The sequence below is a fragment of the Malania oleifera genome, chromosome 6 (genome assembly GCF_029873635.1).
Source record: "Malania oleifera isolate guangnan ecotype guangnan chromosome 6, ASM2987363v1, whole genome shotgun sequence".
NCBI lineage: Eukaryota > Viridiplantae > Streptophyta > Magnoliopsida > Santalales > Ximeniaceae > Malania > Malania oleifera.
In genome coordinates, this window is record NC_080422.1 from 40,350,725 (window position 1) to 40,378,104 (window position 27,380).

The 27,380-nt window shown below is 35.6% G+C and overlaps 1 pseudogene; it reads right to left on the reverse strand.

The window, feature by feature from the left end:
• Positions 1 to 1,179: 1,179 nt before the first annotated feature.
• On the reverse strand, positions 1,180 to 27,380 carry LOC131158298 (beta-amyrin synthase-like; annotated as a pseudogene).

A 27,380-nucleotide genomic window follows, 5' to 3' on the forward strand; every position in this document is an offset into this window, starting at 1 on the left:
TATATATGAGAAATTTAAATATATAGCATCTCTTCTAGAGATTAAATATATAGCCTCTTTAGGAGGACTATCTCTTCGAAATATTAAATATATATATGAAAAAATTATATATATATATATATATATATATATATATATATATATATATATAGCTTTTTCAGGAGGTGTATCTTATCATCGCTTCTAAAAATTTTATATATATAGATATATATAGCCTTTTCAAGAAGACTATTTTACCATCTCTTCTGGAGATTAGATATATAGCATCTTCAGGAAGTTTATCTCTTTAGGAGATTAAATATGTAGACGAGATATTAAATATATTGCCTCAAGAGGTTTATCTTTTCGGGAGATTTATATATATATATATATATATATATCTAAGAGGACTACCTTACCATCTCTTTTGGCGATTGGTACTCTTAAAAAAAAATATTTTTTCTTCTGAAGAATATTATATTCTTATGAAGTAAAATTTACAAGAAATGAATAAATTAAATAAAAATTAAAAAATAACTTAGATGGTTAGTCTCGTGCTGATAACGTGTAATAAAATGATATAAGAATTAATAATAAAATAAATAGAGATGAGCAAAAAATAAATAAATGAAGACGAAATAGAGATTTTACGCGGTTCAAATGTACTACTCCACGGGCGGATTGGATCAAATCTTCATTATTTCGAAAGGAATTACAATATGATATGAACATAACCTCATACGAAATATTTCTCTTTATTTCTTTTATATCTCTCATCTTTCTTTCTACTTCTATTTTTCTCTCTTTTTCTTTTCCTACTCCACTGACTGTGTGGGAGGAGGTATTTATAGCCTTCACAAGTTAACTAATGCTAACTTTATTAGTACAAACATATAGAGTAGGCTCATGGAGATATGAATTAGTACAGACATATATGGTAGGTTCATAGGGATATGAATTATTACAAATATATAGGGTAAGTTCATAGAGATATGAATTTATACAAACATATAGGACAAGTTCATGAGGACGTGAAGAGGAGGACAAAATATGAATGAATGACAGTCACACTCATCCATTTATAACATTATTTTTATTATTTTCACTTTTTATTACTAGTTGGCGGGAGTGCCAAATAAGGGTAAGGCAATTTTCAGAAATATGGTTTTCCTCATCAATATACTATGCTTCATCTAGCCATGCCTGAACATCTTAATCTTCATTTACACAAATTTCATCCAATATCATACAAAACATTCCAAAAGAAGAAAGTAAAATTATAACCAAGAGAAAGAGAATGCATTAATGAGTTCATGATGAGTTTTCTACATAGTTTGCCAATTGATTTAGATGCTTTCAGAAGGTAGAGGAACCCGCTTGCAGTATTCAGCAAAAGCCCATATCGGGAAAGCATTCCTATATACCGGATAGTGTAACATGCAATTCTTCAAGAAAGCCCCTCCAATTTCCTGCAAGTGTAAACAAATGATGGTGCTTAGCAACCTCACAATGGCATGCGAATGACACCAACACGATTCAAAAGTCAAAATATATGATTTGAACTTTATTTCCCTCAACTAAGATTGTTCAACCATAGAAAGTCAATCAGATCATTGAGGAATTATATTAGATCATACTAATTTATCACTTTCTTCTTTCTAGTGCTAATGCTTGATATTCGTTGTTCTCCCATAGCCTAATAGGTTAAGTTTTCTTTTTTCATTTAAAGACTGTTGCTTAACATGAGACAAGTTAATGTTATTATTCTTTTTGCTCACATTCATTATTAGTTTGGGAATAAAACTACGTTGTTCCACATGTTGGGTGTCCATGGTCTGTTTCTCTCTCCCCACATGCAATCAGGTTGCATGTGTGGGAGTGTTAAGGGCTTGATGTATATTGTTCATCCATAGCCTAAGTTAAACTTAGGTAAAGTTGTTGCTTAACACTAAAGAAACAGCTTCTAAGCTGCTGATTTTCACATGATTGTAGCTAAATCTTGTTTCCTGAAAAATATAAACCAACCTTAATTGGTTGTGTTCTTACCATAAATTAAAAATCTCTTTGGAATAAAAAATTAAATAAAATTGTTTCCAACACTTCGATTTGCATGAATGATACCACCACCATCATCATTATTAGCAATCTCCATTGCGATTGCCCCCAACAAACAAAATAATAATAATAATAATAATAATAATAATAAAAATAAAGATGTAGTTATATTATTAATTCATTCCCTCGTCTATTTATTGTTGAATGAAGCTACTTATATGTCCTAATCACTCCATAAATTATCTCATTCGCATTTTCATCATGCACAGAAAATGATGCTAAATTTACCTGTTGTGGAAAATCACCATCTTCACATTGGGAATTGATCAGCATATTCGCTGCACGGTGCAAAGGCATTGGGTCTCGCTCTGCCTGTAACACAGAACTAAGTAAAATTACCTTCGAATCTAGAATGCTGCATAACCATTCTAGCTTGGTTTAAACCGTAACTGACCTGTCCAGCATGAATGAGACCCAACATGGCCCATGCAGTTTGCACTACATTTGACCGATTTCCATCAAGAGGTGTATATTCCTAATTCACCAAGCATAAAAGAGATACTTGAGAGAATTATAGCATTAATTGAGATGCGCAGAGAGAGAGAGAGAGAGAGAGAGAGAGAGCACCCACATGATACACACAACAAATGCAAGACAAAAAAGGGTATCATATAACTTTTAAGAAACGAATTTTTGGGAGCTACACATGCAGATATTTGCTAGAGGTTTAACAGTGGTGAGCATACAAGAGCTTCATCTCTCTCTAAAGTTTGGCATCAAACAAAAAATATTTGTTAGCAGAAAATTGGAAGTTGAGAATTGTTGGGGCTAGTTTAGTATTGTAGAAAACTGTATATATTTTTTAGTTTTTATAATTACAAAGCTTGCTAATTTTTCAGTTTCACAACATTTATATGCACAAAAAAAATGAAAACTAATAAAAAGTTCTTGCACTATTTGCTTATGGAAATAGTTTTATTTTTCTTTTCCAATATTTCAAATAATTATAAAAATGTTATCTCGTTCTCTAATTTTCAAAATTTGTACAGACAAGTCGAGAAAATGTCTTTTTATCATTTTCTAGGTTTATCATTTCTTACTCTTTTTGGGAGCATAGAATTTGAATTTTGAATTTAGATTTGTGTGGATTATGACAAAATATACTATAAAATTGTATTGAGTTCCTTCCAAATCCACACAAATCTAAATGCAAATCCCAACATCCATGATCCTCAATACTGCTTTATATAATTTTTAGAAAATTGAAAACAAGTTCTCTTTTTTGTAGTTATTTTGAAATCTTAAAAAAAAAATTGCACATAAACAAACTCTTTATTTTCTATTTTCTACCTTTTTAATAAAAATCTTGAAAAACTAAAAAGCACATTCAAATTTGTATGATTCTTCAGAAAACTAAAATGGAAAATAGAAAATGTTTTCCATAACTAACGGGCCCTTAATTTATCCGCATTGAGTATGTGTCCTAGTGTGTCAAAATATTCCAGGCATTTGAACTGTTGCTGCTAGTTGGGATGCTGCTAGTTGGGAGGGAAACATTCTTCAATTTCTAACCATCTACATTACAAAGGAATACCAAAACACACTTTTGCTCCACTGTTAAGGCCTTGGCTGACCTGAAATCCTTCCTTTCATGCGCATATCAATATGTACATTACACGGACAACAACAATGCATTGGATTAAACTGATTATCTACTCTTATAGAAATTAATGATTGACAGGTGACTATAATAAACTCTGTAGTTGGGCATTAAAAAAGTAAGGAGAATCAATTAAGGAACTAAACATATCATGTCAGTACAACCATTACCTCATTTGGGCAGGATAGGTAGCTTTCACCCCAACCACCATCCTCTTGCTGTGTTTCGAGCAGAAAATAAACACCTTTACGCACGGCTGGAAAATTATAGTAATTCTTGCCAGCAGCTGCCAAGCCTCCTAGAGCAAAAAGTGTACCATAGATATGGCAAACTCCCCATGTTCCATACCTAACAAAATAGAGCATAAATATTTCAAATGAATAAGTTTTCCTTCATTTCATGCTAAAAAGCCAGCAATTCTGTATGCAGCATGTAATTTAACAAATGCTTACCATGAGCCATCAGGCAACTGCATGTTTTCAATGTATAGCGTGCCTTTCATAATTAAATTTTCTATTTCTTTTGTCCTGTGTCCAGGATACAATTTCTTGAACAGAACCAAAACCTGGATTGTTGATGCGGTGCACTCGACATACCTAGAACATTAATATTACTTCATAAACATTGATACTGCGCTAAAGAATATGGATTTCAGACCTTGGATTTAGATTTGGGTGGATTTGGACAAATTTTAAATACAATTTTATATTACATTTTTTTCAAATCCAATACAAATCAAAACCCAAGGTCTTTCCAAACGTAGGGTGAGAAGCAATGGTTCTAAGAGTTGTCACCCAAAGAGAGAATAAAGTCACTCATGCTCTATAACCATGTCCCCAGCAAACTCTGTAGGATTAAACATCTGCCAGACCAGAGAGATTCATTCTATGATGTTCGCAAATAAACCGAACTTCCAAAGAATTTAAATAATCTAGACAATTTCCCCATGAAAGACAATGTAAGTTTGTAAATAAAATGTTGAAGAATGAACATACCTCTAACCATGGTGAAGTGGTTGCTGGCTCCCAAACTGTTAAACCACCATTCTTACTCTACAAGGGTTCACATATGTAATGGCTTAGTAATAAAAACATTAAATATTAAGAAAAACAAATTTAAATGACAAAAAATTCAGTAAAAATTTCCTAAATGAGCAAGTCTTAAGGAAAAGAATAACTTCCATTGTGAATGGAGCAGCTATAGCAAATTAGTCGTGTGCTAAGAGTGCGCCACAAATTAACATACAAAGGTTACAAGTTTTGGCAGTATAGGACACCTTGTTTGTTAGATTGAACATCACGTCATAGCAGATAGGATATATGGTCCAGTACAGATAAAATGTTGCATCCAATCCAGACAGAGGACAAGGTTATTTTTCTGGGAAAAGGCACTGCAATTATCTAAGTTTCTTGTTTTGTTCCGAACTGTTTTTTGACAGAGTTTCTGGTTTCCTAATTTGAAAAGATTTGAGCCTCAAGCACAAGAGTCTAAAGGCATCTAGAATAGGGTTTGTGACTTTATAATTATGTGCTTTGAGTAATGTTGTGAATGAAGATATCAGAGACACAAATGGTGTGCTTCAGAAGTTACTGCCAGAGGTCCTCCTTGAGGCTGAGAGTTTGTGAGCTCTTAGGTTTAACTGAATTTGGGATGGAGTGAGAGTGTTCATTGTAAGTTGCAACTCCTGCATGTGCACATGTCATCACAATATATAATTTATTCTGTGGTGATGAAAAAATCAAAAAAGGAAGATTAAATTAAAAAAAAAAAAAACAAATGAAAGAAAGAAAGAGAAGTGGTTACCCTACACTTACACCCACACATATAGAACTCCCCCCACCAGCTGCACACACCCCACTGCCTTCCCCCTTTTCTTTCTTTCATTCTTTCTCCTTCTGTGTTCTTCTCCTGTGCATTGATGCTACAGACCTTTCACATAAATTCTCCTATCTCTCATCAATTTTCATATAGTCCTAAAGATTTCATCATAGTTTTTTCATTTGAATTACTTCTATTTTTTTTTTCTTTTGTTTTTGTAAAGACGAAGAAAAAATTCGAATTTCTCTCCTATTTACTATGGCAACAAAGAATCAAATTATCACTATAATTATTCCCTTTTCTACTTCTTCTTCCAGGTGCAGGATAATCCCAAGGGGTTGGTTTTTTTCTACCAATTGAGGCCCTCCCTTCACCACCCCCAATACCTTGATCTCAAATATATTACCTTAATTTTTTATTTTTTATTTTTTACCTTCTAACCATGAATTTTTCGAAAAGTTGAGATCAAACCCTAAAAATCCCTACTTCCAGCAAGGTAAGTTGATAATTTTATTTTATAGAATTATTTTTAATTTCGATCTGAATAGCTAATTGTGAATCTTAAAGCATGTCTTAGGTACTCAAGTTTATTGTTTCATTTATACTATTCTAATACAATATTACAAAATAATGAGAGAAATTATGTTTAATTCTGGGGGTAAGTACATGTGGTGGTGTTGTTCTTATCAAATTTATTATTTTGATGAGAATGAAAAATTAAAATAATTAGTTTACATGAAATAAATAAATGGATTTGACTTTAAAACAAGAGTTTTTATTTTACTAAATAATGATAACAATACGAAATATACTTTTTTCTCCAATTGAGATATTCTTGTTTGTTAATAATGCAATGAGTTTTTTATCTGATTTTAAAATGTTATATTTTATACTTTTATACATATTAAAGGATTTTTTTTTTTATTTCAATAATAGAAACATAAAAATTTAATTTTATGGCTTACGCTCAATGTGAAACAAGATAGAATTTATGATATAATATTATAGACTTCAGAAAATATTTTTTTGATATCTAAATAAGAATAATAATATTAATAACAACAAAACAATAAATACATCCATAACATGCATAGAGCTACACAACTTGCCTTGATATGCCCTTTTTTTAGCAATCATTAGGCGCAGATGGTCTTCCGGCTGGTAATTGCAGGATAGGCAGTACCTCACAGCTCTGACCATGTATTTCTTTCGGCAAGTGGATGATAGAGTTATTTTAATGAAATTATCTCTATTTTAAGAAGCCTAAAATTAGTTTATGCAAATTTATCTGAATATTTACTTTTAAAAATTATATTTGATATTGATTATCTTTTCATAATTAAATGTTAGTTTGAGGGAAAAAAATGATAAGATCTACATTATTTTTGGAAAAATGGTATTCTGTAATTATGCTATATTTTGAGTATAAACCTGGTTGTCTGACCTGCTGCTAAGATCCTGGAATGCGAGGACCTTTGTCTGCCTCATTTATTCTGACGTATCTGATAGTCTAATCATGAGCCCTGTCTATGCACGTGACTCCAATTCTATATGCTCGGTTCTGTTTTTATTAATCAGGCAGATTTGCGTATCCACTAGGTTTTATCAAGTATTATTATGCATATTGATATAGGAATATTATGATTCATGTGGTATCCAAATTTTGTATACTAATGATGATGTTAAATTGGTTTTCTCATATAACAACAGAGTTTTCCAAAGATCCTATTTTTAAGCATATTATAGCTCTTGTTACCGCTATTATCCATTCACTGTGTGTCGTCTCATCCCAATCTTTTACTTTTTGCAGACAAGGCTGTGCTAACTGTTTAGCTACCCTTCCACTCCTGGTACCTGTAGAAGGATCAAGTTGTAATACTTCTAGTTTTATTTTGTTTGACTGGTGGATCTTTGTTCTTTAAATACTCTGACATTGTTGGGACTTTTTTCATTGGATTGGTTGTATTTTTGTTGATTTTTGGGATTGTATTACAAAACAGTTACGAACTGGATTTTTTTCCCTCCTTTATTTAGTACTTCATTACATTATTTTTGGGAGAATGTCTTCTGATTAGTTTTTTGTTGCGTTAATTCACTCTCAGTGATTATTTGGTAGAGTAGGCTGAGGCCAAACCATGTAAGTTGCGTGGTGTGATTTCCTTGGTGCCTTTCTCTTCGTGTATTTTTGTAATACCCCAAGTCCCCAGCCCAAAAGTTATTTGCGCTAAAATATTAGTTAGCCCTATTATTGTATTATTACGGGCTAAGTAGGGTATAGAAACCCAAAACCCTTAATATATAGGGTTTGTTACAATTCTTAATGAGAAAAGAACCAAAAAAGGAAAAGAAAATGAGAAATACATTATTTCTTCTGTAAACCTGAGAAACTTCTCATTCCTAGGGCAAGAGAGCAGCTTGGAGCAAGCTTAAACTGTGATTCTACAACTCTCTGCATGTTTTTGACATCAAAGTTAGTAGAAAATCAATGTTCTATTGTAAAGTTATTCCTGGTTTTCATTTTGGGTAGGAAGGATTGGAGTTTGGAAAGTTTGATAGGATTTCTAGTATTTTATGGATTTATAAAGACTGATTTAGTCCTCCCTAGCAAATTTATTGTTGTAAGATTGCTAATCATGATCTAAACAAGGTTTAAGAACGGTTAAGAAGAATAAGAGTTGAATCAATTAGGGTTAGAGAATCAAGATGAATTTGTTGCTTTTGGTGTTGGTTTTTGATCCAGGTATGACTCCGACTTGGAATCAAAACCTAATAACCAAAATTTTGGTATACTAATTATTATTATATGTCATTGGAAAGATAATTTAGTCTAGTTCTAATGCCACAAACGCACCTTAATCTGATTTTTCTAGAACAAGTTTTGCCCAAATCTTTGAGCAGTGCTCAAGCTTCCTGACAGCTGCACCTAGTTGCAGTCTCGTGATTTTTTAAAAATATTTTACTCGGATTCATAGGATGAGCAATATATGGCTGGATAGATGGCTAAATATAGTTTGTAATGCACAAATGAATTATGATCTCAAGTTTCCTAGGCTGACTTATGGCTTTTTTACCTAAGGTATGCAGTTTGGCAGCTTTTTGCCTAAACTTTGGAACCAAGTCTAATCTAATGGCAAGCTCTCGTTTAGGTTTCTAAGTTGGTCTATTTGATGTTTCTGGTTGTTTGGAGCATTAGGGAGGTAAGAAAAATCTAAAACTCTATTTGATTTGAAACGAAAATACTTCATTGTTGTTCAACATTTTAGAATGACAGTTTTGTTTGCATAAACATTTTGATGATGAATTTCTTTATGAAACTTATCATGAATGATTATTATTTTTCTATTAAAAACAAGGTCAGACACATAATATTTACGAATGAATCTTTCCATTTACCTATGCTCAAGCTATACAAATTGTTTTAAAATGTTTGCGATTGCAAGTTTATGAAATGCATGTTTATGAATTTCATTTGGTTTTAAAATTTGCATATGAACTACAAAGTATTTTATTTCTACAACTCAGAGCGGCTATGAAGGAATTAAACGACCCTAGTGAGTAGGCTAGTGAACATCTGGAACCAGTTCCAATAAGCCTGCCAATGTTGGTACGCAGATCATGAAATTGTTGATACGGCCTACGTCGTGGGTATAAAGTAGCCAGAGCATAGTTTTTATCTATCAATAAGAATTAAGAATGATTGCAAAACAAAAAAAAAAAAAGAATGTTTAAAAGTTTGATTTATAAATTGAAATATTGAATCATGAGATTTATATGTACTCTTTGATTTTATGAATTTGTTCGCATTGCTTACCAAGTGTTTGAGTTCATGTTTATGAATATGATTACAACAGATGATATTATGAAACTGTGCTTGATTCGGTAGTGTGTGGGGGGTTGTACTTGCTAACCCCCTTCTCCTCCCTATATATTAAGCTAAAGACAGAATTGCGTGCAATATGCAAGCTTGTGGAGATATGCCTGAAAATGGAGATACTTGCAATTAGATTGAAGTTCATATTTAATTTCAGTTACCTTGGCCTTGGGATTCTTGTTGGAGTGGTTTGAGAAACAAATTTATTTTGCATTTTGAGTACTTCTATTTACAGTCTCTAAAGTTAACTATCTTGCAATTTTTTTAAAGAATTGATCGACATCATATGGTATTTTTATTGAACTACTTTTACTGGAGATTTACATTTATGATGGGAAGAATTGTAATTGTAATGTGAAGTGATGTGACTAACAATGGCTTCACATTATTTAGAAGCTTTTTTTCTAAATGACGCAGCCATATTATGCACTGGATTCAAGGGCATGATAGTTTAACTGCAACCAACTCGTATTAGAGCTTGGTGCAAGATGTGAAGATGGACAGCACGGAGACAACATGGTTCACAATCAACTGTTTGCAAAAATAACCTTAGCAGATGGCACGATGAAAGACCTTCTGGCTCAGCAAGATCTGATCAAGGGATGGCATAGGAGGGAGATATATAAGATGGATAAGAAGAATTGAAGGCAATGCAATCAAAAGTAACACTATTATTTGGTCAACCCTTGCTCCCAACATGAAATACAATGCTTTGAATGAGACGTTGGCTAAGACAATATATGAGAAATTGGAGAAGAATTCCATGTCAAAATCATTCAAAATACTTTATTGTTGAAGAAAGACATGTATGAGTTGAGGATCACTTAAGAGAACATCTTCGTGCCTCCAATAAGTCGACTTGCTAGTTGTCTCGTATAGATGTTAAGATTGAAGATCATTAAGAGCTTTTATCATTGAATTTTCTTCCAGTCATGTAATGTAGATGCAGTAATGAGAAGCTTGGTGGTAGGGAAAGAAAGGTTGAAGATTCATGAAGTTGTAGTCATCTTGTTAGAGAATAAAAGAGTGAATTAGCCATGGACCACTTCCATGGAAGGTGAAGCTTTGGTGGCTAGTCGAAGTAAAGATAGAGGTAATGTAACACAAGAGGTAATGGTGAAACACACAAGTCTAGATCAAATTCTAGAGCAAAGGATGATCATTGAGATTAGGAGTGCTTCTATTATTAGAAAAATAAATAAATAAAAAGGCAGATCCAATTTTTTGCAAGAAGAGGAATGAACACCTAAAAGAACTGGAAAGAATGTGCAAGAAGAATCAGAATAAACAAAACTAGAAGAATGTGTGGTCTCTTCATTTGGACTGCTCTCATCATGTGTGCACAAAAAGGGAGTACAATAGCTTCGAAAAGTGTGAAGGGTCTATGACAATGGTGAATGGTGGGGAAGAGAAGGCAGCAGTTATAGCTAGCAGGAAGATTCTAGTCCATGATGGGAGCAACTAGCAGGGTGCAGCACGTACGAACATTTGGGAGGAACTTGGCTTTTTTATTTTTTATTTTTTTATTTTTGGGAAGACTTGGTGAGAAGATTCATGAATTTTCTACTTAAGTGGAGCTAACTGGGTCAACAAAGGCTCTTTTGTTGTGATGAAGGCTTCAAATAAGTAGAGGAAACTGCATGAGCTAGTGCAAAGGTTGTCCTACGTTCTTGATAAGATGTCATGTTGTCACTGCTAGACAGGAAGTCTGGTCAAATATGAATATGAGGTCAAATCCAGACAGAAAAAAGGTTGTTTTTCTGAGGAATCTTGGGACCTGTTCGATTACTTCACCTAAAAGCTTAAGCTGTTGAGTTCTGGGCCAATACTGTATATCAAGCCTTAACACTCACCTGCACATAGATAGATAAGCAAACAATGAATAACATCCATATTGGGAACACAAACACACTTTTAACAAAACAATAAACGTGAGCGCAAGACTAGACCCCAGGACTTCTTGGCATTTTGATGCCATGTTAGATTGCCACTTCACCAAAAATCTTAAGCTATCAGGTTGTGGGCCAACAATATATATCAAGCCTTAGCAGGACCAAACATCCAAACTGAGATGTACAGAGTTTCCAATTTTGTTCCAGACTCATCTTTTACACGGAATTTGTTTCCTAATCTGAGAAGGCTTGTGCTCCAAGCACAATAGTCTCATGTTGTCTAGAATAGGGTTTCATTTGTAAGAGGTTCTTTAGGAGACTTTAAGCGTAAGCTCTTTGGTATGAGAAGATATGGGTTTTCAGTGACTATTTTTGTGAGTGATTAATGTTCATGTGTTACTTAGTTCATAGTAATTTGTTTTGTGGAGTTTGCTAAAACCAAACTACGTCAAATGCTTGGTGTGATGTCCATGTACTTTTTTCTGTCTGGTTTACCCTAAACATATAGCCGACAAAAATCCTATAGTATTTGCGTGTGTTTCCCAAGGATCAATAACTAGAACATTGTATATTTGGATTTCTCAGAGTAGCATACGACATTTTTTCTGTCAAGAAGCTAAATTGAAGCCTGCAAAGTGGAAAACAAAAACTCTTCTCATTGAAAATCATTTTCCAATTATGTTTCCAAAGCAATGGTTGTAGGCTTTACTCAAGTATATATCCTAACATATGGTTAGGGCTCTTTATAGGAAAAAAAAAAAAAAAGGCATTCAATTTACTGCAAGTGATATGCAAGTGAACAGTTGCCAAAGAAATAAAAGATGGGGAGGTGAACTATCACCTGCAAGGACAGCAAAAAATTGACAGATTCATATAATTGGTCAGGTTCCATTTTCTTGCCAACTATTTCTGGCGGCATCTTTGAGAGGAGTAGGCAACACTGCAAAAATATGGGGGAAAATGACCACAAAAATATGGATGCTGCTTGAACAGCTCTCTAATTAATTTTTACATTATGTGATAATTAGAGTTGGTCACCTTCAAACATTCTGCAGTGCAATCAGAGGCTGCCCATCCATGGTCTCTAGTGGCAAATGTCCATGATCCTTTAGAAAAATGACGGTACATGCTTTTAAAATCATGAGAAGGATCATCCCTCACCTGCAATGTTTCAAGAAGGAAGGTATATTTGCTTGAATATAAAAAACTAAAAGGAGATTTGAGTGCTAAACTAAAGGAGTTTCTAAAAAAATATTATGAGACCTGAGAATTCTTTATGAACCCATGTCCTTTCTTGAGCACTGGTCATATTTCATCAGTAAGATTGCTGGCCAGCATTGCTTCAATGGTGAGAGCAGCATCCCATGTCTGACTAGTTATACTCTAAATTCATATGGATATTATCGATATTAGAAATCCAAACTAAAATTTTAAAACCAAAACTCAAGCTTGAACATATACACACAAGACTAAGTATAAATGAGTCCATGACAATGAGTTATGCTAAACTAAGCCTCATAACTTGTAAACATTTTCCCTCGTCACTTAAAAAAAAAAAAAATGGAGCTTCACCTGTCATTCAGTACCAATTGAAAAGTAGAATGAAACAAAATGGTACACTTTACACACAATATTCACCCTGATTGTTATTGTTCTACTCCTGAAATAGGATTTGAAATTTTCAAATAATATGATTTGGCGAAGATGCATACTCTTGTTATAAGGCTGAGAAATGGCCCTTCATCTAATTCAGGCCCAACCAGGAGATAGATTAACAAAATTCAATCCCAAAAAAACACCTATCCTATATTCCTATGCCTAACATTTGGCTAATCTGATTCATTGCATTATCCTATGCCTAATGTTTGGCCAATCTGTCTATGTTGGATATGTAGCTCAATTGAACTCAACTAGCCCTCTGTCCTATTTACTTTTTCTCATGCAGAAAATTTCATGCGCAATGAGCATGCATCATGACCATTCATCTAAAATATTGAATCAAAGACTATTCAAAACATACTAACCTGCATCTTCAGTCCATCTTCGGCAATCCATATGAAATCAGGCAGCCTAGCTAGATGCTTCTTGAAATAACCTCCATCTGGATCTTCAACCCAACAAGCAGGCATGCATAATACCTTTAATTCAAGCAAGACTTGAGTTTCTCAAAATTAGAAACTTTACAAATAAGTAAATAACACGCAGTTCTCTTCAAAAAAAAAAAAAAATACAAGGAAACAACCTTTTCCACGCATCCAATTGCAATGTATCTGCTATTCTCATCTTCATAATGAATATGTTTCATTGTTGTCTGGAGAGCCTTCTCTCTTAACTTGCTAAATGGCCATCGAGTCAGAATAGGTTCAGTAAGTAAATACAGAGCATCCCAAAGAAAATCTTGAATTGGGGAATGTGGATAATAGAGATCCTCCTCGAAAATTAAATTGCACATGTGACCATAAGAAAAAGTCGCAAGATTTGAATTGAATACTGACAGAATTCTAAAAAATGTGTGTGTGTGTGTGTGTGTGTGTAAACTATAAGTTTAATTAGATTAATGTCAAAGGGCAGCCTCAAGTCGAACCTTAGCACATAAATGACAAATTCCCCTCCAATTTATCTTATGGTAAGGTTCAGGGAGAAGTTCTTCTCTCAATTTTAGAATGAGAGGTGTAATTGGGCCAACAAACCTTTTGCCATATAAATATGACATAGGCATGTAAACCAGTCGACAATAGCACCATATTTTTCCTGCATGCATTGATGAAAAAGAAAAACATTGAGACAGAAAGTGAAACAAAAGTAGCACCAGTTCAATGTAGAGCATTTTTCATGTCAAAAGACAGGAAAATAAAACCTCACTCAGTAACAGGTTGAAAACTAACTATAGTTCATATTGACGAACTCTATTGCCAGGTTGAATTTTTCCCTTTTTCTTTTTGTGAGGGATAGGAGAAGAAGATGATTACTTCTGAAGAGAAAGAATATACAATAAGGAGAATAAGAACTAAGAAGCCCTCCTATAAAATAAAATAAAAAGAATAACAATCAAAACAACAATGCTCGCAAATCCTGCTAAATAATTGAAGAATTCACACCTTTAAAACAACCAGTGGCCAAAAATCAAAGCAAGATGAAATAATGAATCCTTTACCCTAACAATGAATAAGTTAACTTTTTCCCCTATCAATTTCCCACAACACCGTGAAAACCACACGTCCAGTCTCCATAATGCAGAGGCATCCCTACTCCGACCAAACCCATAAAATGATGTGGCCAACAAATCCTCCATTGACTCCAGACAAATCCAATGCTCTCTCAATAAACCAAAAATCTTATTCCAAATTTTCTAAGCAAAAGCACGGTGCAAAGACAGATGAGGCACTAGTTCTGAACTATCAAAACATAAAGAACTCATGTGAGGAGAAAGTGCCATGAAAGGTCTCCTGCTCTGCAACTGATTGTTGATGTTAACCCAATTAAGAACAATCAACCAAATAAAAGCCTTAATTTTAGAGGGAACTGCAGCACTAAATTTTGTTTGGGCTATTCCTAGACACTACACTGAAAAACCTGGACACATCAACAGCTTGGCAACTCTGCTTGGGACTCTAAAGAGTCGGGCCAGTGGTTAATCCTTGATTACCGAAGATTTAATTAATCAAGACTTTTGACTCTTCCATTATTGTCTGCAAGTTTTTGATAAATAACTGTTTATTTGTTTCTTAACCCCCTCTAGCACATCACTAGCCCTACACCTGAGCTGTACCCCTATGTTAGATTGAGGTGCAATAGAGTTAGCTTTGAGGGGCATGAGGCTCCATGAGTGCATAAACCATCCCACATTCAGGCTGTACCCTTTCCATTAACCGAAAATAGGGGTGGGTGGGTTGGGAACCCTTCTAACACCCAAGCTTGGGGATAGCAAAAACAGTCTGGGAACCTTTACCAAATAGGGATAGAAGAAGAAGCCATACACAGTCTTCTCCCTCCTTAGGAGCCCTTAGGGGACTTTCTTTGTGGAATTTGTTGCTTAATTCTTTTGCATTTTTTACTAGATATTGTGTGTATGGCATTGAAGAAATCACCTTTCATCTGTATGATTAGACTTAGGCATCTTTTCATCGCCATCACTATAGAGAGTATGTAGCATTCACTGTAGACTTACTTTCATGCATTATCCTGCGGGCTTTCCCTTTTTCAGTTTCATAAGATGGGGGACTCCTTGAGTCCCCAATCAAGCTTTGGCTTATTCATCATCCCATTCTTTTAAAACAATTGAGATTGGAAAGCTCATAGCAAACCAGTCCCAAGATACAACCTTTACTTATCAAAATCTTATGTGAGCCCCATTCAATTTTATTCCAATAATTGAGATTGGAAAGCCCAGGGCATGCCCTGCCTATCGAATCTAGGGGCTCCCCTTTATTTCTTCTTAATGATACAAGACATTCTTTCAATTTTCACAAATTCAAATTCATATACAAAGAATTTTATAAGAAAGTGCATCAATCTTTTTGAAAAAAATAAGGATTGCCTCAAAAAGCTTCATGTCCAAGATCAAATTCATTTGTAAAGAATTCTATAACAAAGTGCATCATTCTTCTTTCGATACAATAAGAAAGCTCCTGAGTAATATTGCACCCTGCCATTAGCATACTGCAAAGCATCCTTCACTAGGTTTTGCTTCAAGCCCCATACTCTCCTCTTGCTTATAAAAAAGATTCTGCAAACCTAACTCTAAGTTCGCGAGCCTTGATTTCAACTGTCGACATTTACCATTAAAGCTATGCTTAAGCTCTTGTTGGCAGGTTTATGCCATTTTTCTCCACCAAATGTCTCATTCCCATCAAAGTTTCATTTCTATTAACCCCATTAATGCATTCACCCTCAGTTGAGGCCTTCGAGGACTAATACACATCATGCATGAAGGTTGCATTTTAACCCCATCATTGTCATCACACTATCATATGCCCAATCATCCATCACTACATCCCTCACCATTATCTCAATGCCACTTGGCGCAAACGAGATGATAATTTTGCGTAAATGAGCAGTTGACCCTTGGGATGAAGAATGACCTTCATTCTGCTATCCACACATGATATGTAACTATCTCTTGATGTCCTAGTGATGCAGGTGCAGCATCAGGGTTCTGCAGCCATGGGAGAATTTAGAAGAAATAGAAGAGAGGAGGGTAAAGGAAGGGAGAGAGGAAATACCAAGGGGGAACTCATGTTCAATTCCAATTCAAATTCATCAATAACTAACTTACAACATGGCTTTCACACACTATTTCTAAGAAAGCCTAAACACATAAAATTACACATATGCCCCTAAAACTACATGAATTACAGACATACCCCTACTTTACACAAATATTACAAACAAGCCCCCAAAAGACACATAATATTATGCTAATTAAACTAAAAACATAATAAACTACTAATTAAACCCAAAAATCCCTTAACCCAATTCTTCTTACTTATTCGCCAACATGGCTCTTCCCAAGATCTTGCTTCTAGTCCTACATCACCTAGTTTAGCCAGCATGTGCACTTCATTTCAAACCTCAAACAAGGATCAAAACCACACGGGTACACTGGGGTAAGCATGTTATTGAGAAGAATGAGAACTTCCCTGAACAAAGAAAAATTCATGACAAAAGCTATAGTGAAGAACAAGTATTGATTGTGCCATGATTAGAGGATACGAACAATGACAAGTGGCCATCATTTGGCCATTCAGTCTTCCCATAATATACCCAATACATTGAGTCATCTCCTGTTAGCCCTTTAAGCCTCACAGAAAATCTGTTTCTTTCTAATACTCACAAACTTCCGTAATACCTGGTATGGGACCCCTAGCAGTCTTGTTCAAGAAATGCTTGAAAAATAAAGAAAAGTCATAAATGAAAGAAAAAAAGCAACAAGAAATGAAAAGAAAATTCAATGTGAAAAAAGACACGTATAGGCAAGACACAAAGAGCAGAATGTGCTCATGACAAAAGAGAGTTGAAAAATTCTCGAAATGAATATCCAATTGGAAAAGGGCAACTCAAAAACCAGAAGTTTCAGCAAGATGACAAGCTCGAACTACGGAAGGACCTAATCATGTATAGAATACATAGGCAGCTTGTTTTCAAACAAGTTCAGTCCAAATCTCAAATAAGCGCTCACCAAGGACACAACAGTGCTAGGGGCAAAAGGCTATTCATTGGGATTTTGGGCACCCCTTCTTGTAATTTGCACTAACTTGAGCTTACAATTCGTCCATGACTAAAATCCACCTTGACGTCAATAAACCCCGGTCATGCGACTTGGAAAAACAATGGAAAGAAATTTTGTGGAAGAAGAAAAAAAAAAATTTGAAGCTGGCTATGTCAAAAGCCCGCAAGAGCAGACTAGTCAAAAATTACAGCCAAAAGGATATCCTTGGTCATTCAAGCAACAGGACATTGTTCAGCACCTTCTATGAAGATAATCACTCAAGATTTAGGGAGAACAAGCGATGCAGTGATCCTTGATTTTTCCTTCTCAAAATTCCATTATAAGCTAAGCATGCATCAAAGTTCATATTGACAACATGACTTCAAATCTGAACCTAAGGGTTTGTAAATAACATTTAAACCTGGGGGTTGGAGCTTGGTGAAGGTTTGGTATTCAACTTGTAAACTTTGGCAACTGAAGGTTGGTGTCTTGATCAAGTAAGGGTCTTATCAATATTCTATGATGCGGTGCTTCTTGAAAGTTTAGCCACAATTTTCTTAAAATTGCCAGTTGGTTGGCCTTTCCAGTCTTTGTTTGCAAAATTAAGAAAAAACACAAAAATTGAGTTCTAATCAATCTTCTGCATCCCAATTTAACTGCTCAACTTCATATCTTGCGACTTAGTAGTTTTCCTTGCACTGTTGCAGCTTCTTCAATTAATTTTACATTCATACATTGCATCTTCAAGTTGTCCTTTACATTGCAACTTCGAGCCGTCTTGCCTTGTTGTGGCTTTACATCACCAACTTTACACCTCATGCACTGTTGCTTTTGTTTTGAACCATTGTAGTTTTATGTCATCAACTGAGCGGTTTTGCACCATTGCAGCTTTATGTTGTGAACTTTGCATTTTTTATGTTGCAGTTTCAAGTCGTCTTATACATTGCAGCTTCAAGCCGTCTTGCACTATTGTGGTTTTATGCCATTAACTTTGCAGCTTCAAGTTGTATTGCAATGTTGGCTCAACAACTTGTCACCCCTATATGTTGCAGCTTCAAGCCATCTTGCATTGTTGTGGCCACCAACTTTGCACCTCATAATTTGCAACTTCAAGCTGTTTTGCACTTCGTGGCCTTATACCATCAACAATGCAATCCCATACATTGCAGCTTCAAACCATCTTGCACTGTTGATGCTTCACATAGTTAACTTTCTACCTTTCACAGTGCAACTTCAAGACGTTCCTCATGTTGCAACTTCGAGCTACTTTTCACATTGCAGCTTCAAGTTGTCTCTCATTGTTACGGCTTTATGCCATCAACTTTGCACCTTTCATATTACAGCTTCGAGTTGTTCTTCACGTTACAGCTTCGACATATGCTCCCATACCGATACATTTTTACATCCAACAATTTCGGTAAATCACTTAGCCTCATTCATCTCCAACGCAACAGTGCACAATCAATGAGCTATTATGCACTCTTTCAAGGGTGACTACTTCTAGGCAAACTTCATGGTTGTTTCTACAACCCTACATCCTTTATCCCTAAACGGTAATTTAAGGACCATAGCTGGTGATTGTTCTTTATGTTATGGCTTCAAGTCGTCTTGCACTATCGCAACTTCATGTTGTCAACTTCCCCCCCCCCCCCCAATATATTGTGACTCTCGCCATTTGCATACGTTCTCTATTTCGTTCTTTGCTTATTCATCCCCGACTCATGCTTTCTCCGCTAATGCCCAGTGTTAACCATAAACATCATTATGTGCATTTTTAGCTTGGTTGTGTCCTTCTTACAAAGGAATGAACAAAGGGGGACTACTATCAACACAAAATTCTATCCGGGCTAACCCTAGACACGGTGCTAAAAAATCGAGACACATCGACAACTTTGGAGACTCCACCAAGGATGGATCAACAGTTATTCTATCTCATTAACAATAACATATCAGTGGCCTTCAAATCAATTGTCTGGCAAAGAATGCTTTGTTGCATGATGACCCTAAAAAGAAGGTCCATATGGAGCAACCATTTGGGTTTTTGTTGCTTAGGGGGTGTCAATGTTGTTGCGGTATCTTAAACAATCCTTTATGGTAGAGCATGGTTTTGAAGGTCTAGTGTCGTAGTCCTTAAGTTATGTTTGGTATATCACTCTTTCTTTTATTGCCATATTGTTGCTAGTAGGATTTTGCTAGCTATGTACATTGGTACTTTGTTATTACTAGTGATGATAGTCAAGGTATACATGCATTTTCACAAACAAAGTTTTATGATTAAAGATTTAAGACCATTGAAATATTTTTTAAGCATGGAAGTATCCAGATATCAAATGAGAACCTTGCATATCTTTTGGATGAGACAGTGCTACTAAGATCCAAACTTGTTGATACATTGAATCTAAATTACTTCCAAATGTGGATGAGTTATTAACTAATCATGGATGATACCAAGGACTTCTTGGAAGTTGAACTATCTCCCAATCATTTGATCAAACATATCTCTTACAACAAGTGTCATGAACCAATTGCTTTATTCTCCCTGAACAAGTCACTTAGATGTTGTCATTCGTATCTTACAATACCTCAAAGGTGCACCTTGAGAGGTCTCTCATGTGATCATATCACAATCAAGGTCACACTCATGATAAAGGATATTTACAGGTAGATTGGCACTATTTGATGGAATACTCACAACCAGGTACAGTGTTTGTTGGTGCTAACCCAGTATAATGGAAAAGTAAGAAACAGTCCATGGTTGTATGGTCAAGCACTGAGCATGAGGATAGGTCTATGGCCAATACTAAATGCGAACTAGTTTGGCGGAAGGACATGTTGGAAGAATTTGTTTTTCATGTTCCCATCCTAAGAAGTTGATGCATATTAATCAAGTTGCTATTCATACTGCTTCCAATCCAATCTTTTATGAGAGGATAGAACACGTTGAGGTTGATTGTCATTTTATTTGGGAAGACCTTGTGCAAAAGCTCATTGCAGCTGCTCATATGAAATCTTAATATGAGCTAGCTGATTTGTACGCTAAAGCTTTGCAGGGTCCAGAGTTAAATGCATTTGCAACAAGCTAGGAGCATATGTTATGTACTATGCTCTAGTTTGAGGAGGGATTAGGGGGTGTTACTAGTTATTTAGTGCAATTACCATGTGTTAGTGGAAGTGAGTCAACAAGGGTATGGTGATTAGTATGATGCACATACGATGTATTATAAATAGAAAGGGAGGGCTATCACTATACTAGCCAATTTTGCTAAGATTTGTTGATAATCCAAAATGGCCCCTAAGCTTTTAACAAGTTTGCTAATGTGAGAAACAAACTCACGAACATTGTATCATTACCTGTTTCGTAACATTTGAAAACCCAACAACCATTAGCCCCTGACTGTTATAGTTACTAGACTGCTCCTACTCTCAAAATTTGACCTACTATTGCAATTCAATTTATAAAATTCCAAATTTATTTTTGAAAGATCTTCTACTCCCCTCATTAGGATTTTTTTTTTTTTTGTATTTCTTTCTCTACTTTGACATTTTAGCTTTTATGATTTTATCTAGTTTATTTCTCTTTCTTACAAGAAAAAAAAAATTTTGAACCATATTTAAATCATATTGCCTATATTTTTAAGTAAAAATACTAAACATGTTCTGAAACAAGTTGTCAAACATGTTTTAAGGAATTAGATTTTCAAAAAATAAAGATCGAGTTAGTACACCCCCACACCTGGATGCAAAGGTAGAAAAGAGGGAAAGTGCCAAAACTCTGGGGGCATAGGATTGGTGCTTGACCAATCAAACACACCAATTATCTGCAAGAAGGAAACAATTAAATGATTAATACTATAGGTTATAAACAAAAACTAATAAACAGTTGCACAACAACACAAAAGGATGCACACTATCTCTTCGATCATGGACTTGAAACTGTAAATTTGAAATTGTGTAAATTTGGACAAAACTCAACAAAGTTATATTGTGTTTTGTCGACATCCACATAAATTCAAAATGCAAGACCTCAAATCCATGTTCCAAGTGCAACATCAGTGGTTTGAGAAAGGTACTCTACCGAAAGCCAGATCTTTGCCCAAGAAGGTGCAGCCACTATGGTGCCATGGTTAAAGATCCATTCTCTCGCCCTTGCAACAACATTGTTTTCACTGCCATTGGGTCTTTCTCCAAGTATACGCAAGCAAACATAGGTGAGTGCAGTAGATAACATGATACTGTGGCCCTCTATGTGTAATCCCCACCCACCATCTTCATTCTGCCAAATACATAGCCAGTGATTAATAAGCATAGCAAAAACAGAATATCAAGTTTAACTATGAAGAAATCAATTTACCACCATCATATCAGAGCATCAAAAAAGTTAAAGAACTTGACTATCTAGAGTTTGTACCTGATGATTGTGTATGTAACGAAGAATTTCTTTGTGATGTTCTGCTGAAAATACAGCAGTGAGATGTCCTGTAATGTACAAAGTTATGACCTGCATTTTTTATTTTTGAAAGAAAAATAAAATAATTAGTATCTTTACTTAAAACCAAAACAGTCGGTCTTTCTGGGCTAATTCATTTGGAATTTTTGGGTGACCCTCTGGCTAATCTTCAAAGAGACTGGAGGGCAGCATTATCATAATTAGCTGAATCATGGAGGATGTCTTATCCTCCATCCAATGTACTTTAGTTTAGATTTTAGCGGAATTTTGTTGCCTGAAAAAATGAACAGAACAGCTCATAGAAAAACAATTGATGTCCAAGTGATCATGCCATTCAGCACAAACTATCATGTATAAACTCCTCACATGCATGCTCTAAAAAGAGTGATTGGGCAGCATAATAGTAAAGTAAGATTTTTCCTTGTATTTAAGCTTGTTTGATTTATAAAACTGAATAGTATAAACGAAAAATATTAACTGATACTTAACACATAAAAGGCTAGCTTTTAATTCCTTTTAGGAAGGAATTGTCTGGCATAATTTCATTCGCGTTAAATGTGGAAGCAAGGCGGATTCTAGTTTCCCACAAGTTAGCCTACCCCATGGATGATGTGGATTATGGAGAGGGATCCTGTCAGGAAGAGACGCATTTTAGCAGGTAGCCTTGCTGGCTATTGGCTCTAACATTTCCATATCTTTCTGCAATGATCCCCAGTGAAATGGGAGGAATTAGGAGCCTCGACAGCCGCTTCCCATATCTCAGCCAAATTTCTCGAACAAAAGAGGGGAATAGCACAAACTAGGGAGGTCTCAAACAGTTCAATTGCATGGAACCCCAAAATTCGCCAGAACTCCCAAAAATCGTCAGGGAAAAAGAAAAAAGGCTGTTAACCTGCTCAATTTATTAGACTCAGTAAAGATGACAGAAGGATAACAAATTACTGTGGCCTACTCTTCAACTGGAACCTTTACACAAATCATTATATTCCCACTTTTTTATCACAGCAATTTGCTCCTTCCTTTCCCATTAAATTTCCTACAAAATCAGTTTGGTTGAAAACAGTGCCCACAAAGATATGCTAATTGATTTAGTTGGCAGCATGGGCTAGACTAGCTACGATGGACAATTTGCAGAGAAGAGGATGGAGCATATCCAATAGAACCTATACATGCAAATCCACATTGGAAACCATCAACCAATTACTTTTCCACTGCCTCCTTGTTTTGCGAGTCCAACCAAGATTATTCAATCATCTTTGAACCCAATGGGCCATGCCTCCTTCTTCAGTCACAAATTTCCTGCTCAGTGAGCATTATGACAAGTTGCAACAAGGAAGTAAGCTGCTATGGAAATCAATTTCGTGCTCACTATTTTGAGAAACGTGGAAGGAAAGAACTGGAGGGCCATCAAAAGTGAAGAAAAGTGTGAGCGTAGGATCTATCTACATATCATCAAGAAACTTTTTCCTGTGGATGCGAATTACACTAGAACATAAACATGTAGTGTATTTGATTCTCTGTCCAGCTTGTGTCTGGAAACAGAGTAATTTGTACTGTGTAGATCCCTCACTCTTTCCCTTTACCTCAACAATTGTATACTTCAAACATACATTGATAAAGTCTCTTTACAATTCAAAACAAAACGCATTCATTCATCTCATATACCTTGATAATGTCTATTACAACTCAAAACAAAACATATTTATTCAACTCTAAATTAATAATCAGATCTGTTTAAAGTGTTTAGAGCACATTATTAAAATTTCCAAAAAGATTCAAGATATGGAGAGATGGTATGTAGGTCTGTCGTCACTCATATTTTGCCACTCTACGGTACCATCCTCTCTCTCTCTTTCTCTCTCTCTCTCTCTCCCTAACCCTAGTGTCTTACTGTCTTGTTCTTTGGTTAATCAATTAAGATGTTCAGGTTCACAACATGGTATCAGAGCAAGCTTTGATTTTATTTTTATTTAACTGTTTGTGCTACTTACTGTTCAAAGCTACTGTTCAATGCTGCTGGTTGCCACCATTACCATAATGCTTCCTCTTTCAGTCAGTTACTATCACTACTGTGGTTCTGAATTGGCTTTCAACAAATTTTTTTCTGTTTCCAACTTCTCATTATCTTCCCTCCGATGCTCTCTCTTGTTTAAGAGTTGTTTGGGATCACTTGTTTTCTTGGTTGGGTAGTGTGCATCCATTATTGGATACAATCTGAGGTCATAAGGTGTTGCTGATGTGAAAGCAGCCAAATCCTGTTAGTAGAAACTGATGTTTCTGGTCAATGCATCCTGGGTGGGTTGTGGTCTGTTTGGTCAAGTGGAATGTTTTATCCCTTACTGCACCTGTTATAACTATTTTCGTGGGGGTCTTCATAGGTGTTCAAACTCCCCATCCCAGTCTGTGCATATGTCTACATTCATTCTATGTTTGAATGTGTTTTTGTGAGCCTCAGGGCTCATTGTTAAAGTCACTTGCTGTTTGTATGATTGCAGCTGGTCTTCTGCCTGCCAGACTACTCTGGCTAGTGTAATTGCTGTATTCTGGTGTTCTGTTTGGTTATGGATGGCTGCTCGTTGAAGACTTAATTTGCCTCCATAATGCTGGTCAGTGCTGTTGTGCTCTAACTGATATGTCCAGTGATGTGTCTTTTCTGTTGTGCGTTGTTCTTGCCATGCTTAGGGTGGTCTTGGTGGCTTCTTTCCAAAGAAACTTCAGCCATGGTTTGAACTGCCTTATCGCAGAAGTAGTGTTGGAGGACGAGGCTGAGAATTGAAGGGAAGTGGCAGAAGTGGTTTGTCAGGATGCATGTTTGTCGCAATTCCTGCATTTGTCAAACACAGTGGCAAAGTAAACCATAGTGTAGATCGTTGTTGCGATCTCCAAGGAGACAAAATTGGACCAGTAAGTCTCTGCTCAGAGAGAGTCTACTATTGAACCCTCCACCACGCATTGTCACTCTACTGGATAGTTTAGTACATCATCACTATGTCTGAAGAGGAGTATAACAATCTTGTACACATTGTTCAACAACTCCAAACTTAGTCTTCTACATCTGTACTGTGGCCAATTCAGGTAGAGCGAGCTTCTTGCCTCTTCATCTTCTACTCCCTAGGTTATTGATATTGCCCTTCCTTCCATTTGACAGGTAGCCCTGATAGTCCTTGAAACCCAGTACACCCTAAGTTTACACTTTCTGTCGGCTACCCCTGTCTCCAATTGTGGAAATATTTTTCATTTCCTTCTGTACGTTCATCTGTATTTATGTGTAAAAGTTTTCCTTGAATTTGTCATATGTTGGTCAATTAACTAAATTTCATCACCACTCCATAACCTATTTTCCTTCTCTAGTTGTGTTATTCACGACCTCTAGATTAAGAAGAGGATCAGAGAAGGGCTTAAGAAGGATCATTTGTACTACTTCAATGATGGTATTGGTAGATCCAATTCATTGTCTTCCCATGGTGTTTTGTTGGAATAGTGACATGCCCATTTAGAACATCCATATCTTCACAACTTACAAGGCAACTTCCCCATTTTCAAATCTAGTTCTCATTTTGAGTTTCTGCATTTCAATTAGGAAAGCACCTTAGGTCTTCTTATCCATCTACAATTAAGGCCCATAGAAAGTCTTTGTTCACTCTTAATCATTCAAATATTTGGGGTCTGAATACAGTCAAGAACCTGACACATCATCCATGTCTCTTGTGGATGATTATTCTTGTATGATCTAGCTCTATTTGTTAAAAGAAAGGTATGAATTGCTTAATGTATTCATTCAATCCTACCAAGAGATAAAGAATCAGTTTTAAAAATGATATTCAAATTTTAATGCACTTGAATTTTTTTTAAATGCTTCAGTCTTTTTGCTTGGTAAAGGGATTACTCATCAGACATCATGTGTACATAACTGTTAGATTACTACTTTAGCTAAAAGCTTAAGCTGTTAGGTTGTGTGCCAACACTGTATACCAAGCTTTAACACTACCCCACATGTGCAGCCCAACAACACATGGAGAGATAAATACATGATAAATAACACCCATGATACGGAGCACAATAATTTTTTTTAAACACTACATAATAAAAGAGGGCAACAAGACTAGAACCCAAAGCAATGGCGCGTACTTCTACAATTGAAGTCTCTTATGTCAAAGATGGATTTCTTGATAACGAAGTCGATAGATATATTTTATTATAATCAACCTGTCATATATATTGCTTTCCAACCCAATGTTTCATTAGAGGAAAAAGCACATTGAAGTTGACCCTAATTTTGTGAGGAATGTTGTGAACAAGAAGATTGTGAGAAGTTCATTTGTGAAATATTTGGAGATGCTTTCACAAAGTCTTTATTTAAACCCACCCTGTCTAATTGTTGTAACAAGTTAGGGTTAGGTGATATTTATACACCTCCTACTTGAGTGGGAGTAGAACGCGCTGTTGAGGGTGTTGGAATAACTGCTCTTTTAGCTGTATCCGCTCTTAGCAAGAATGGGCAGAAAGGAATAACTTGGTACATAGGTGGGGTAAGGGTATTTATGTCGTCCAGTTTTTCTTACTAGAATAAGTAGGGCTCACCTAAAGAGCTGGACATCTCTCCCAAGTCTGCAGTTACTCATCTTTCTCCACTCCACAATACTCTCTTAGGGGGGAGTGTTAGATAGTAATAACTTGGTAATTAGGTGGTGCATTTTTAAGTCCTCTAGTTATTTTCTTATTAATTAAAGAGGGTTGACCTAAAGAGCTGGATGTCTCTCCCAAGTTTTGCGCCATTCATCTCTCTCCACACTGCAATACTCTCTCTCTCTCTCTCTCTCTCTCTCTCCCTCTCTCTCTCTTCATCCTATGCTGTCCCTAACCTATTGTCTTGTTCTTTGGTTAATCAAAACAGATTTTCAGGCTCACAAGAAGTCAACAAGCATATTCAGTTTTCAGCACTTAAACAGGAACCAAATTAGGCCCTAATTGTTGAGTCATGGCTGGAAGGTCAACTATCAATGTGGTGATATCATGCATTCTTACTCTACGTTTCTTTGATCATATTTTGTTGTTCTATTATCCATAGTAAGAACTAAATATTAGGTTTTGAAGAATAAATCAGCTCCACCAATAAATATGAAGTACTTATCAACTTTATTTATTTTTTTTCAAGAGTTATATCCCAACATTTTAGTTACTATCACTGTTGACGTAAATTATATGCAATATAACATATATTAGCACAATGAAAGATGATGAGGAAAATATCAACCCACCAATGGAGGAAGAAAGAACAATGGGCCAGCATTTTCGGCCGGCCAATGACCATCACTGGCCTGCAAGGCTGCAAAATAATGGACGGCCCTCCTTAATGCAGTTCTGGCTGTTTCGTAGGTGATCTCGTCACCATCACAAACCTTAACTTGGGGCGCTATTTGTTTGAAGCTATTCTCTCTTAGGAACTGCAT